The following is a 12,016-nucleotide window of genomic DNA, read 5'->3' as shown; positions in this document are numbered from 1 at the left end:
TTTCCCCAAAAGACTGGAGGTTCCTAGAAACAACTCTGTGCTCCTTCAAGCACCTACAATAATGCTTGCACATATATATGCCATCAATCTGTACTGAGCTGAGTATGACCAGCAGTTAAAAGCAGCAGCAGCTTCTCAACCTAGAGTTTGACAAAAATCAAAGGCTTCATTTTCAACATCTGTACGAGTATTCACAGAAAACAGGAACCACACCCTACACATCAATTGCTTCACTAGACTGACAGATTTTAAACTTACAAGCAAATGTCCGGGTGCATTTAACTAGTATCTAATTATGAATTCTAAGTATTGAGCACAGCAGAGCCTATTTAAAAAAGAATTCAATCTCATGATAATATACAAAAATGACTTCTTCTCTTGCCAAGAAGCACAGCTGTTTAGTTAGCAAATAAAAAATGATGATGCATGCATATATTCACCACCAACAAAATTTAGATAAAAAAGTGCATAATTTCAAAAAGTATCTGCACAGGGACAGCTGTACAGTGCTGACTGCTGTAAAGAAACCACTGTATAATAATGAAAGTAAAGCTAGTAAAGCCCAAATAAATACTACTGTGGAGCTGGTTATTCCATCATATCCCTAACAAAGCAGTTACAATCTTCTCACCACATTGCAAGGTTTCACACTTTGTGAAACCTTTTTTCAGAGGGAAAAAAGAATGAAGGAGACACTGGGATTTAAGACACGCACCATAAAGTTTTAATAAAAGTACAATGAGATAAGCACTGTGATAAAAATAGTAGCAAAGTGGTAAGGAAGCAGAAAAGGAAGAGTGAAGGTATGGCTTGAAGAATGTAGCATTTGAACATTTGAAACGAGTGTGAAGAGTAAGTGGAACCTCAAAGGCAAAACAACGGTAAAGGTACAAAGCTCTGCAAGAAAATGTGTGTTAAGAAAATTTACATGTACAGAGACAGCAGAGGTGAGAGGGAGTTATTTAGTAGAAAAATTGGAGAAAAAAATAAGACCAGATCTTGTTGGTTCCTGGAGTTCTTTGTGAAGCTTCTGGAAGGAGTGGTCTGATGAGTTGGTAAGAGTGAAGTTTGCAACAGGAAAATAAAGTATAGAGATCAGGTCAGGACTGCTCTAACTACAAGTGGAAGAAGAAAGCTGAAATAAACCCACAGGTTTCTGGTCTAAGCAATAGGGAAGCCGGTAAAACCACTATTAGTTTTCCATAAATTTGAAGTCGTAGCAAACATTTGTTGACCATTTACTCTGTACAAAGCGGTAATGAAACAAGTACTCTAACAATCTCTGTGAAGGTGCAGTCAGTCGAGTACCCTATAGACAGCTATAAATCCAAGTTTACATGCATAAAACTACATGTAATTCATGAGTGATATATTAGGGAGTGTGTCTACAGGAAAGAGAATGATGGGAATAAATGATAAAGAAAACAAAACATAAGAAAATTGTGTGAGACCCACGCAGGTGCTATGAGCTAAGGAATATCATTAACTTAAATCTGTGCACTGAGTCTAAAGGAGCAGAGAAGAAACAAACCAAAAACATTAAAATAATAAAATAAAATAAAATAAAATAAAATAGTGGTGAAGCCCAGGGGCAAAGTGTTTAGTTAGGGGGTAATTGTGGCAGGGGGAACATCCAGAAACAACTGTAAAATGACTAGAAATTCACTCTGGGCTTTAAAGTCAAAGTAGCAGGTCAAACTGTTTAGGGGCGAGGGTGAGAGGGAGACAAGGCAGACAGACGATGGTGCACAAACCTAAGCCTCAGAGAAGGAACAGTTGCACCCAGGCTGGAGGAAGTAGGGCCAGTAGACAGCACAGCGGGAGAACAGAAATCTGGTAAGACGCGGGAGAGTCCAACTGCAAAGAAAGTATGCATGAGACTAAACAGCTCAGACACTATTATACGGGCAACAGGAAGACTATGGCTTTCAAATAGGAAAATATTAGTCAGTGCACAAAAGCAGGACACAGGACAGGCTGGAGAGACCACTGAAGCTAGAGTGAAGGCAAACAAAAACAAAACAAACCCCCAGAGGGTTTGAGTCACAATAATTGACAGCAGAAATAAAAAGGAGAAGAGAGATGTACTGAGGTATAGAGGACAGGGTTTAGAATATAAGGAGGAAAAGTGAGTGCAAGGGGACTTCAAAGGTGTAAGCACAAGCCATTGGCAGACACTAGCTTTGCTTCAGAAGGGAGAAGGTCTTGGAGTACCCTCAGGGTATCCGCCAGACAAACACAAATGCTGGCATCACCAGGGAGCCCCAGGCCCGAGAGACTGAGCAGTCGTCGGGAGGCCTGCTGGGGGATCTGCGGAGGGACTAAGAGGGCAAAGGACTGAACTCTGCGGGAAAGCCTCGTCCAGAAAGTGAGAGACCAGCAAGAGGAGAGAGAAGGAGGGAAAGAGAGCACAAAGCACCTTTTCAACATGCTTTCACATGTCTCACAAGTCTCAGAGACTAAATAACCTTATTGTGCCAAAAGGTCACAATAAGCAGTGAAACACGTGGAAAAATTGAAGACTAACAGTAATGAATGTATAATAATAAAACGCTTCAGAAAGCACTGCCCTTTGACCCTGGAATTTTTAACCAGAAACTTATCCTGAGAAAGAAAAGTCTTGTGGAGGAGTAGGGGGAGGGGACTATTTCTAATAGTGAAAAAACAGAATCTAAATTTCTAGCCATAGAGAGGAATGGCTAACTATACCACGAAAAAGCCAAATGTCTTAAGATATTTTACCACATAAAATTGTTAAATGTCAATACTGAAGGGAAAAAGCATTAAAGAAAAATATCTGTAACATAGGACAAAGGTGGGGACGCCTGGGGGGCTCAGTGGCTGAGCGTCTGCCTTCAGTCCAGGTCAGGATCCCGGGGTCCTGGGATAGAGTCCTGCGTCGGGCTCCCTGCATGGAGCCTGCTTCTCCCTCTGCCTGTGTCTCTGCCTCTTTCTCTCTCTCTCTCTCTGGGTTTCTCATGAATAAATAAACAAATTCTTTAAAAAAATGACAACGGGTCAATACTTTTAATACATAATAGGCCCATGTAATTAAACCAGTAAGAAAAAAAGGAAAATACCCCAAAGAAAAATGGCTAAGATACAAACGGCAGTTTCTAAAACAACAAATGAAAATGACCAGTAAATAGAATAATGTTGGTTCTTGGTGCTAATCAAAAAAATAAAAATGAAATTTTGTATTATTTGCCTCTCTCATATTAATAAACAGTACATGCAATATAAACTTTTTTTTTAAGTCTGGAAAAATATACACCAAAAATTTAGTGCCACTTGTCTCTAAGTACTAGGATAAAGTATTTTTAAATTGCCTAATTATTTTATAATGAACACATATTCTCTCATACACAGAGAATACTTCATTGCTGAAGTAACAAAATGCGAAGAACAGGTAGAAAAATTTAGGTGTACAAAAAACACAAAGTTATAGGTACAATTGATAAAAATATGAAAAAACAGTACAAAGATCTTTTTAATTTCCCCCAACTATTGTCTAAATGAAACAAGTATAAAGAACTAAGAATAATTCTACCTAAAAATAGGATGAAAAAGTTGATGCAAAGAAGAAAACAGAAAATTCACATCACAAAATCTTAATCATTTTTAGAAGGAAGCAAGTTTATCTCTACGGGTCAAGCGTTTCAAGATCAGGGTTAGCAATCTGAATTAGACTGAAAACACAACAGAGAAAAGGAGTCAACTTTGGGATGAGAAAAGGATCAGAGAGCAACTAGTACACAGGCCCCTGGAAAACAAACCCTCAACGGTCACCGAAGCTGTGGCTTTTTCCAGGGGTGCTGGGCAGAAAAGGAAATGGTGGTATTTACAAGTTGAGAATTGACCAGATCTAGAGAGCTAAGGTCAAGGAGAGGACCACAAGGTGCCAGGGAGTTCACAGAACGTGAACTGCAAGGCTCAGCACTGGAAAGAAGACAGAAAACAGCCTGAGAGGCGACAAGGAGGACAAAAAGCTGGTTCATCAGGTGTAATGGAAAACAGCAACACAGGCTCTTGAATCACCACCTCCGGTGAGTTTAGGCCTTGAGACAGTTCAAACGATGACAAAGGTTAAAAAACTCAGTCATCCATGTGGGCCGCTCACGTGGAGCAGAGGTGGAAGTCACTGGAGCTGGCCCACCTTTCTGGTCTGAAATGAATGTACCTGTTACGTCAACCTCTTACATCCTTCATTTTCCTCTGACTCAGATACATGCTTTCTCATCTGACTGATAGAATTTGGGTGGCACTTAACCTCTCTGCACTTTATTCAACCACAGAATGAAGAGTAAGGAGATGGGAGAGTCAGTTACATCAATGATTCTCAAACTTCACTGCACATTAAAATCACAGGTGCTTTAAAACAAACAAACAAGCAGGCAAAACTACCTATGCCTTGACCCCCAAACCCAGTAATTCTGACTTGGTTCTTGGGTGGAGTTCAGGCATCAGTATTTTTAAGAAGCTCCTCAGGGAATCCTAATGTGTAGCCAAGGTTGAAAAACTAAATTACTTCTTTCTAAAGGTTGCTTCCTTTTTTTTTTTAAGATCTACTGATTTGAGAGGAAGAGAGAGTGCGCGAGTGCACGTGTGCACAAATGAGCAGGGGGAGGGAGAGAGAATCCCAGGCGGACTCCCTGCTGAGCGTGGAGCGCCACGCAGGGCTTCATCCCACCACCCAGACATCAGACCAGAGCCTAAACCAAAAGTCAAATGCTCAACCAACTGTGCCACCCACGTGCCCCTAAAGGTTGCTTCCTTTTTAAAATTCTAAGATTCTAGGTAAAGGACAACCACTTTGTTCATTTACTAATAAAACTACCGTGCACCAAGCACTCCCACAAACATCTTTCAGTAAATCCTCACACTTTGAGGCATGTATTTGTATCCATCTCATACACTGTGAAGCTCAGAGAAATGAAGCAACTCATTCAAGAGTCACAGGCCAGGAAGGCACAGAGCTAGGACACAGGTGTGTTTGCTCCAGTCCACCCTACCTGCAACCTGCTGTCTCCAGCACGCACAGCAACTATCTGAATGCCTTCTCTTCCTGCCCAGGACCTCAAAATTGGGACACCAGTTTGTGGTTTGTGTATTGGAGAGAAAACTAATTTGGGTGGGGGTGGGGAATTAACCCCAAATTCTACAGTAATCTCATTGTAGAGTTAGTAAACACCTAAACCTAGAGAGGTCTGCAACCCGACACGGCACTCTGAAAGTCTATCTACGAAGCATACTTTATTCAGTTAAGCCAACAAGAACACTGCTATTAAGCATGCAGCTGGCATACAAAGAAGGTTCTCAAAGATAAGCTTATCAATAGAAAAGCAATTTTTATATGCTTTGCATTAAATAAGGCATTCTAAACCAAACTCTAAGATAATTCTGACAAAATAATAACTGACAGAGAAATTGAAAGTTGTTCTATCAAAGAGCTTAAATGTATAAACATGATCTTCAAATTTATCCTCAGGAATTACCTCTATTTCCATCTAGCACAAATAGGTTCAGTCACACTTTCTAATTATTATTATTTTTTTAAAAGATTTTATTTATTTATTCATGAGAGACACACACAGAGAGAGAGAGAGAGAGAGAGAGGCAGAGACCCAGGCAGAAGGAGAAGCAGGCTCCATGCAGGGAGCCCGACGTGGGACTCCATCCTGGGTCTCCAGGATCATGCCCTGGGCTGAAGGCGGCGCTAAACCACTGAGCCACCCGAGCTGCCCACACGTTCTAATTATTATTCTTTCATTGACACATTGCCTCTTCTTTGTTGATTATACTTAAATCTATTATCTATTTGGAAATGTCATAAACATTTAAATTCTGTATTCCCAGGCCAAAATTCATTGAGATGGCAAAATAAATTCTCCACCCAAAAAAGGAAAAAAAGAAAAAAAGTATTAGGAAAGATTTAACTTCTATGCTCACGGAAAGGGCAATTTATTTTCAAGATTTTATTTATTTTCGAGAAAGTGTGTGAGCATGTGAGCAAGTGCAGAGGGGAGGCGCAGAAGGGAAGGGAAAGGATCTCAGGCCGACTCCTGGCTGAGTGCAGAACCCCACTCGGGGCTGGATCTCACGACCCTGAGATCATGACCTGAGTGGAAATCAAGAGTTGGATGCTTAACCGATCGTACCCCCAGGCTCCCCTTTCCAGGCAATTTAATAAGACATTCATAAAGTACATTTACAAGGAACACAGGAGTCCTCATCCATTCAGAGCTTTCCTGAGCATTCGCTCCGATCTCCACACATTAGGGATGAAGAAGCTAACCAGACTCCACACCGAGCCTGCGGCTCGGCAGGTACCAGGGCAGCCCAGTGTGGTGTGTGCTGGACTCCAGTGGGGTCAGTGGATTAGTCTTGGGGAGAGGAAGGAGCTGGGGTAAGAGCAGCCCAGAGGAGGTTTCATAAAGCACAGGCTCAAGTGAAAAGTTCACTACAAGATTCCTTGTAAATCGGCTCTCCAGGAAATAAGTAAACTGAGGAACTAAAATCAGAGAGAACAGCCAAGACTGAGGAAACCAGGTAGGCTGAGCTGGCTTGGCAACAGCGATGACCGTCCTAGAGTCAATGCTGCAGGCAGAACCAGGCGGCTTCAGAGTCCTACAGACCTCACTTACATGCCAGTTTGGTTTATGAAATTAGTTAAGTCCCCTCATTCCTCGGTTAATTCTCATCCAGAAAAACAAATGTGTACCATGGTGTTTGCTTGACAGTGAAGCCAAACAAAAAGGATTTTTTTAAGAACTAAGGAAATTAGGGGGCCCGGCGGCTCCGTGGTTGGGGCGTGACCCCGGCGGCTGGGCCCAGTGGGGGGGGGGGGCCTGCTGGGAGTCCGCTTCTCCCTCGGGGTCTCTCCTGAGCACATACATAAAGCCTTAAAAAAAAGAACTAAGGCAATTAGGAACCAAATCTGAGCGTGACCTTTACTCCCAGCTCTAGACCAGGACGGGAAGTTGTCCAGGACGTGTCTTAGGGTCTATCCTGCGGCTCGGGGAGCCCGGCGAGCCGCGGAGCGCGCAGCCGAGGCCCTTCTCGCGGCGCTGGCGCGGGCGCACGTTCACCTGGACCCCAGGGCCGCCGGCTCCGCCCGGGACACACCTAATCCCTCCCGGCGGCCAGCGCCGGGGCGGGGTAAAAACAGGAGAAGGCAGGCTTCCCTGGCCCCGGGTGACCCGCCGCCCCCGAGCCAACCCCCCCGCGCAGGTGCAGCTCCCCCGGCGGGCGCGGGCGCGGGGCGGGGCGGGGGGGCTCCGGGGCGGCCGGCCCGCAGGGAGCCCGGCCACTCCGTCCTCAGTTCGGCCGCCCGCGGCCGCCGCGAGCCTCGCACCCCCCCAGCCCCTGGCACCCCCCAGCCCCTGGGGCACCGACGCACACTCGCGGGGGCCCTGCAAGCCCCGCGGCCTCCGCCTCCGGCTCCGGCTCCCAGCCGCGCCTTAGGGCCGGCGCCTCCGTCCCGCCGGGGCCCGCGGAGCCCGCTCCCCGCCCCGAGGCCCTGGGCGCTCCGGCTCCACCACCAGGGCCCGACGTCCCGCCCGCGAACTCCGTGCCCACGATGCCACCGCGGCCGCTCGGCCCGCAACCCGCGCCCGGCCCCTGGTCCCCCAGCCCCCCGGTCCCTAACCCCCTGGTCCCGCGGCCCCCGGCCCCTAACCCCCTGGTCCCCCAGCCCCCCAGTCCCTAACCCCCTGGTCCCCCGGCCCCTAACCCCCTGGTCCCCCAGCCCCCCGGTCCCTAACCCCCTGGTCCCCCAGCCCCTCGGTTCCTAACCCCCTGGTCCCCCGGCCCCTAACCCCCTGGTCCCCCAGTCCCCCGGCCCCTAACCCCCTGGTCCCCCAGCCCCCCGGTCCCTAACCCCCTGGTCCCCCAGCCCCTCGGTTCCTAACCCCCTGGTCCCCCGGCCCCTAACCCCCTGGTCCCCCAGTCCCCCGGCCCCTAACCCCCTGGTCCCCCAGCCCCCTGGTCCCTAACCCCCTGGTCCCCCAGCCCCCCGGTCCCTAACCCCCTGGTCCCCCAGCCCCTCGGTTCCTAACCCCCTGGTCCCCCGGCCCCTAACCCCCAGCCCCTCGGTCTCTAGCCCCCCTGGTCCCCCAGCCCCCCGGTCCCTAACCCCCTGGTCCCCCGGTCCCTAACCCCTGGTCCCCGGCCCCTAAACCCCTGGTCCCCCAGCCCCCCCGGTTCCTAACCCCCTGGTCCCTTGGTCCCCCAGTCCCTAAACCCCCAGCCCCCGGTCCCTAGCCCCCCTTGTCCCACAGCGCCCCCCCCCCCCAGATCCCCGGTCCCTAACCCCCTGGTCCCCCGGTCCCTAGCCCCCCCCCCCCGGTCCATAACCCCCTGGTCCCCCAGCCCCCGGGTCCCTAACTCCCTGGTCCCCGGTACCTAAACCTCCAGCTCCCCGGTCCCTACCCGCCCCCCGCCCCCGGCCCCCGGCCCCCCGGCGCGGCCCCTGCAGACGGACCGCGGCCCCTCGGGCGCGAGCGGCGGCGCGGGCGAGGGTCCGTCCGTCCCGGGGCCCGCGGGGAGCGGCCGGGAGCGCCCCGTGTCCCGCAGACCCCAACATGGCGTCGGCCGCCGCCCGCGACGACGACACCTCCCCGCGCCGCAGACGGCCGGGACCGCGGGGGAAGCGCCGGAAAGTTTCGCTTCTCCCCGGGCCGGCCCGGCTCCCGCGCACACGCACCTCGGGCTTCGCCTGCCCGGCCGGGCGGCGGCGGCGGCGGCGGGGATCCGGCTCCTCCTGGCCCCGGGCTCCGGGCGCGGACTCTGCCCCCCGCCTCCCGGGGCGTGTGCGGCGGCGGCGGCGGCGGCGGCGGCGGCGGAGGAGGAGGAGGCCCCGCAGCCGGCGCGATCCGGACCCTGCGGGCGGGCGCTCGCTCGCTCGCAGGTGACTCCCCGCCGCTCGGGTCGAGCCCCACAACGGCCGCCCGCCGGCCTCTCCCCTGCGCGTGCACCGGCGCCGCCGCCCACACGCCCCGAGCCCCGGGCACGAGCGCCTCCGCCGGGCCCGCGCCCCGCCCCCCGCGCCCCGCGCCGCCGCCCCGCCCGTCCGGGTGGGCCGAAGTCGAGGCCCCACCCCCGCCCCACCGCCGCCAGAGTGGGCGTGGCCGAGGCTGAGGCCCCCGCCGCCCGTGCCACCGCCCCGCCCCGCCCCGCCGCCAGGGTGGGCGTGGCCTCGGGCTAGGCCACGCCCACCCCGGCGGCCGGGCGGCTCGGGGACCCGTGGGCGTCCTGGGCACGGCGGGCCTCGGGGAAGGGCTGTGCGTCTTCTGACCCGGTTCCTAGGAGGAGTCTCCCCGCCACGGAACGGGCGTCCCCGCGAAGCTCGGGAACTTCCCGCGGGCGGGAAAGAAAGGCTCCTGGATGTACATGTCCGGAGGCGCGCGGCCCGCGCGGCCCGCGCTGCCCGCCCGCCAGGGCCTCTCGCGCGCCGGAGCCGGCCTCCGGGACCCAGGGCGCCTCCCCCGCACTCCGGCCGGCGCCGCCCGCCGCACCCTCAAGGGCCGCCCGCCCGCCTGCCCGCCGCTGCGCTCCTGCGGGGCTTCCCCGACGCCCACAGCCTCACCCACCCACGCCGCGTACCTGCGAGCAGTCCCAGTGCCCCGGAGGCCACAGGCCCTGGCCCCCGGCGGGCCGCACACCTCGGACACCCCGGACACCACGGACACCCCGGATACCCCGGACACCCCGCAACCCTGCACACTCCAGACACCCTGCACTCCCCGCGCATCCCGGACACCCGCACACCCCAGACATCCCGGACACCCGCACACCCCGGGCACCCCGCACTAGAGGCGTGCAGCTGCCAGGTGGGTCCGGGTGTCTTACCTTTTCCGCTGCTCGGTCATTGCAAGGCTGCTTAACCTTGGTTGAAGACTCAGGTCTTGGATTAGAGCCGCCAGCACCCAGGCTGCACGTGAGCGAGCACCCACCAAGGGAAGGTGAGCAGGCCTTGGTTCCCATCCACTTTCTTAGGATCCCAGGTTCTTCTCCCTCCGGGTCTTCAGCTCCTATCCTCCCTCCCCTATTGCAATGTCTCAGAAACAAATCTTTTTTTTTTTTTTAAATAAAATTCGTTACTTGAACAAAATTAGCAAGAATGAACTTTTTTTTTTAATGGGGAACCATCTAGTATTGCTGTTATACACATCTTTTTTGTATGTATTTTTTAATTGGAGTTCTATATGCCAACATATAGCATAACACCCAGTGCTCATCCCATCAAGTGCCCCCCTCAGTGCTCGTCACCCAGTCACACCACCCCCCACCCATCTTCACACATGTGAGTCAGTTGTCTCTGTAGACGAGTTCAAATGTCCCCAGGATGCTCGTTTTAGCCATCACCCTATCCCCCACCTTTATGCAGCCTCATCCCCCTCTACATGCAAACCAACAGTTTATCAGTGAGGGGGTGGGTGGGAAAGGTCAGCTCGATCATCCCAAATCTCTTTCTTAAAATTTTGAGATTAGGAGTTGCTGTGTCCAGTCTACACCAATGATCACCAAACATTTTTGGTCACTCAGCCATCAGTAATAATGTTTACCTGCTCTCCCCTTCCAAAATACTTATTTAGCTTAACCTAAAATGCAGGGAGTGAGAAGCCAAAAAGACCACAATGAAAGTATCAACCTCACAGTATGATTATGAAGATTCAATGAGTTAATATTGAACTCACTGGCTAAAACATAGTGCCTGGTGCACGGCTAAGTGCTACGTAAGTGCTAGATAACAATTATTGTGTATAATGCATATTCATTTCATACGTAATAATCTATGTAATATATATATTACACATATCTTTAAGTATGTACCTAATTTATTAGGTACATTATAAAACATACACACAAAAAATCAGAAATAATTATTTAAAACACGGTGTGGGGTGTCTTTCTTCATGTTTTGTCCCCAACCTGGGCTGTGCACAACCCAATTTGGACTCCACAGATTCAGAGCTGTACTGACATGTATGGTAGCCACTAACCACACATAGTTATAAAAATTCAGTTCCGCAGTCACACTGACCACACTTCAAGTACTTAATAGCCACGTGACTACTGGACAGTGCAGTAAATACTGCAGAAAGTACTATTGGATAGCCCTGACCAACCCAAAACAAGCAAGGGACTAAGGCAATAGGATCGACTTAGGACTGGGCCGTGTAACCACGGCACCACATTCACATGGAGTGGTAAGATCGCTCTCTGAGCTTCACATCTCCTCTGTAAAATGAAGATAAAAATAGGAACTACCTCCTGGACTGCAGAGCGTAGGAAATGAGATAAGGTAAAGTCTCTAGCCGAGTGCCTGAAACCTAGAGGAACTTGGAAATATTGGTAAAAGTTGAGTTTAACCCACTTCGATAAACCCGAAAGGCGAAGCTCTCATTATTGTCCTTAATTCTAGTGGGTAAGTTTTTCGAGGTATTTATTTTGGAAAAGACAAGAGTTTGGTGAACTTTGAGTTGAAAGCAGAGCATTCAAGGAAAGCTGGCAAACACCTGGATTTTATTCACTCTCGGACGTCTTCCTTCTGAAGACCTTGGTCTGCTAGTTGTGCCCATCTCAGTGACCTCGCACGGCCACCCAAAAACCTGATGAGTCATCAGCATCTCATCCTCTTCCCTCTTTCCTCCGTGCAATTCTTTTGCTTCCAAAATATCATAGGCTCTACCTCCAAAACCCTTCATCTGAAATCCTCTCCTGTCATTGTGTCCCCTGCATGAGGGACAACACAGGATTGTACTTCTTCCCCGCAGGAGCTTTCCGTGGCTCCTCACAGAGGCTGCCATGTACAGTTGTACAGGTCGTGGTCGAATTATACTTTGGAAGAGGGCCTTTCACATTGGAGCATTGCAATTTTTGTATTTATTACAAGTATCCTGGGGCAGATTTCAAAGAAGTGCCTTGTTCTACTAAAAGTATTCTACGACATTTTCCAACAAGATAGAAATGCCTTGAGGAGTGGATGCCTTTTTCTAATTTGCCCAGAGGTGCT

The 12,016-nt window shown here is 51.0% G+C and overlaps 1 protein-coding gene across 2 annotated transcripts in view; it reads right to left on the bottom strand.

Moving 5' to 3' along the window:
• The window catches only part of PLEKHF2 (pleckstrin homology and FYVE domain containing 2), a 29,378-nt gene extending 20,359 nt beyond the window's left edge, over window positions 1-9,019 (bottom strand). The window contains exon 1 of one of the 2 annotated variants that reach the window (XM_072734284.1): window positions 8,705-9,019. The gene's annotated coding sequence lies outside the window, so the exon portion shown is untranslated. Of the gene's footprint in view, window positions 1-6,948; window positions 7,225-8,704 lie in introns of those variants that run through there. The other variant, XM_026013911.2, reaches the window with a different exon arrangement.
• Window positions 9,020-12,016: the final 2,997 nt, after the last annotated feature.

Source organism: Vulpes vulpes, chromosome 13 (assembly GCF_048418805.1).
Source record: "Vulpes vulpes isolate BD-2025 chromosome 13, VulVul3, whole genome shotgun sequence".
Classification (NCBI taxonomy): domain Eukaryota; kingdom Metazoa; phylum Chordata; class Mammalia; order Carnivora; family Canidae; genus Vulpes; species Vulpes vulpes.
This window is presented reverse-complemented; position numbering and strand designations above follow the sequence as displayed.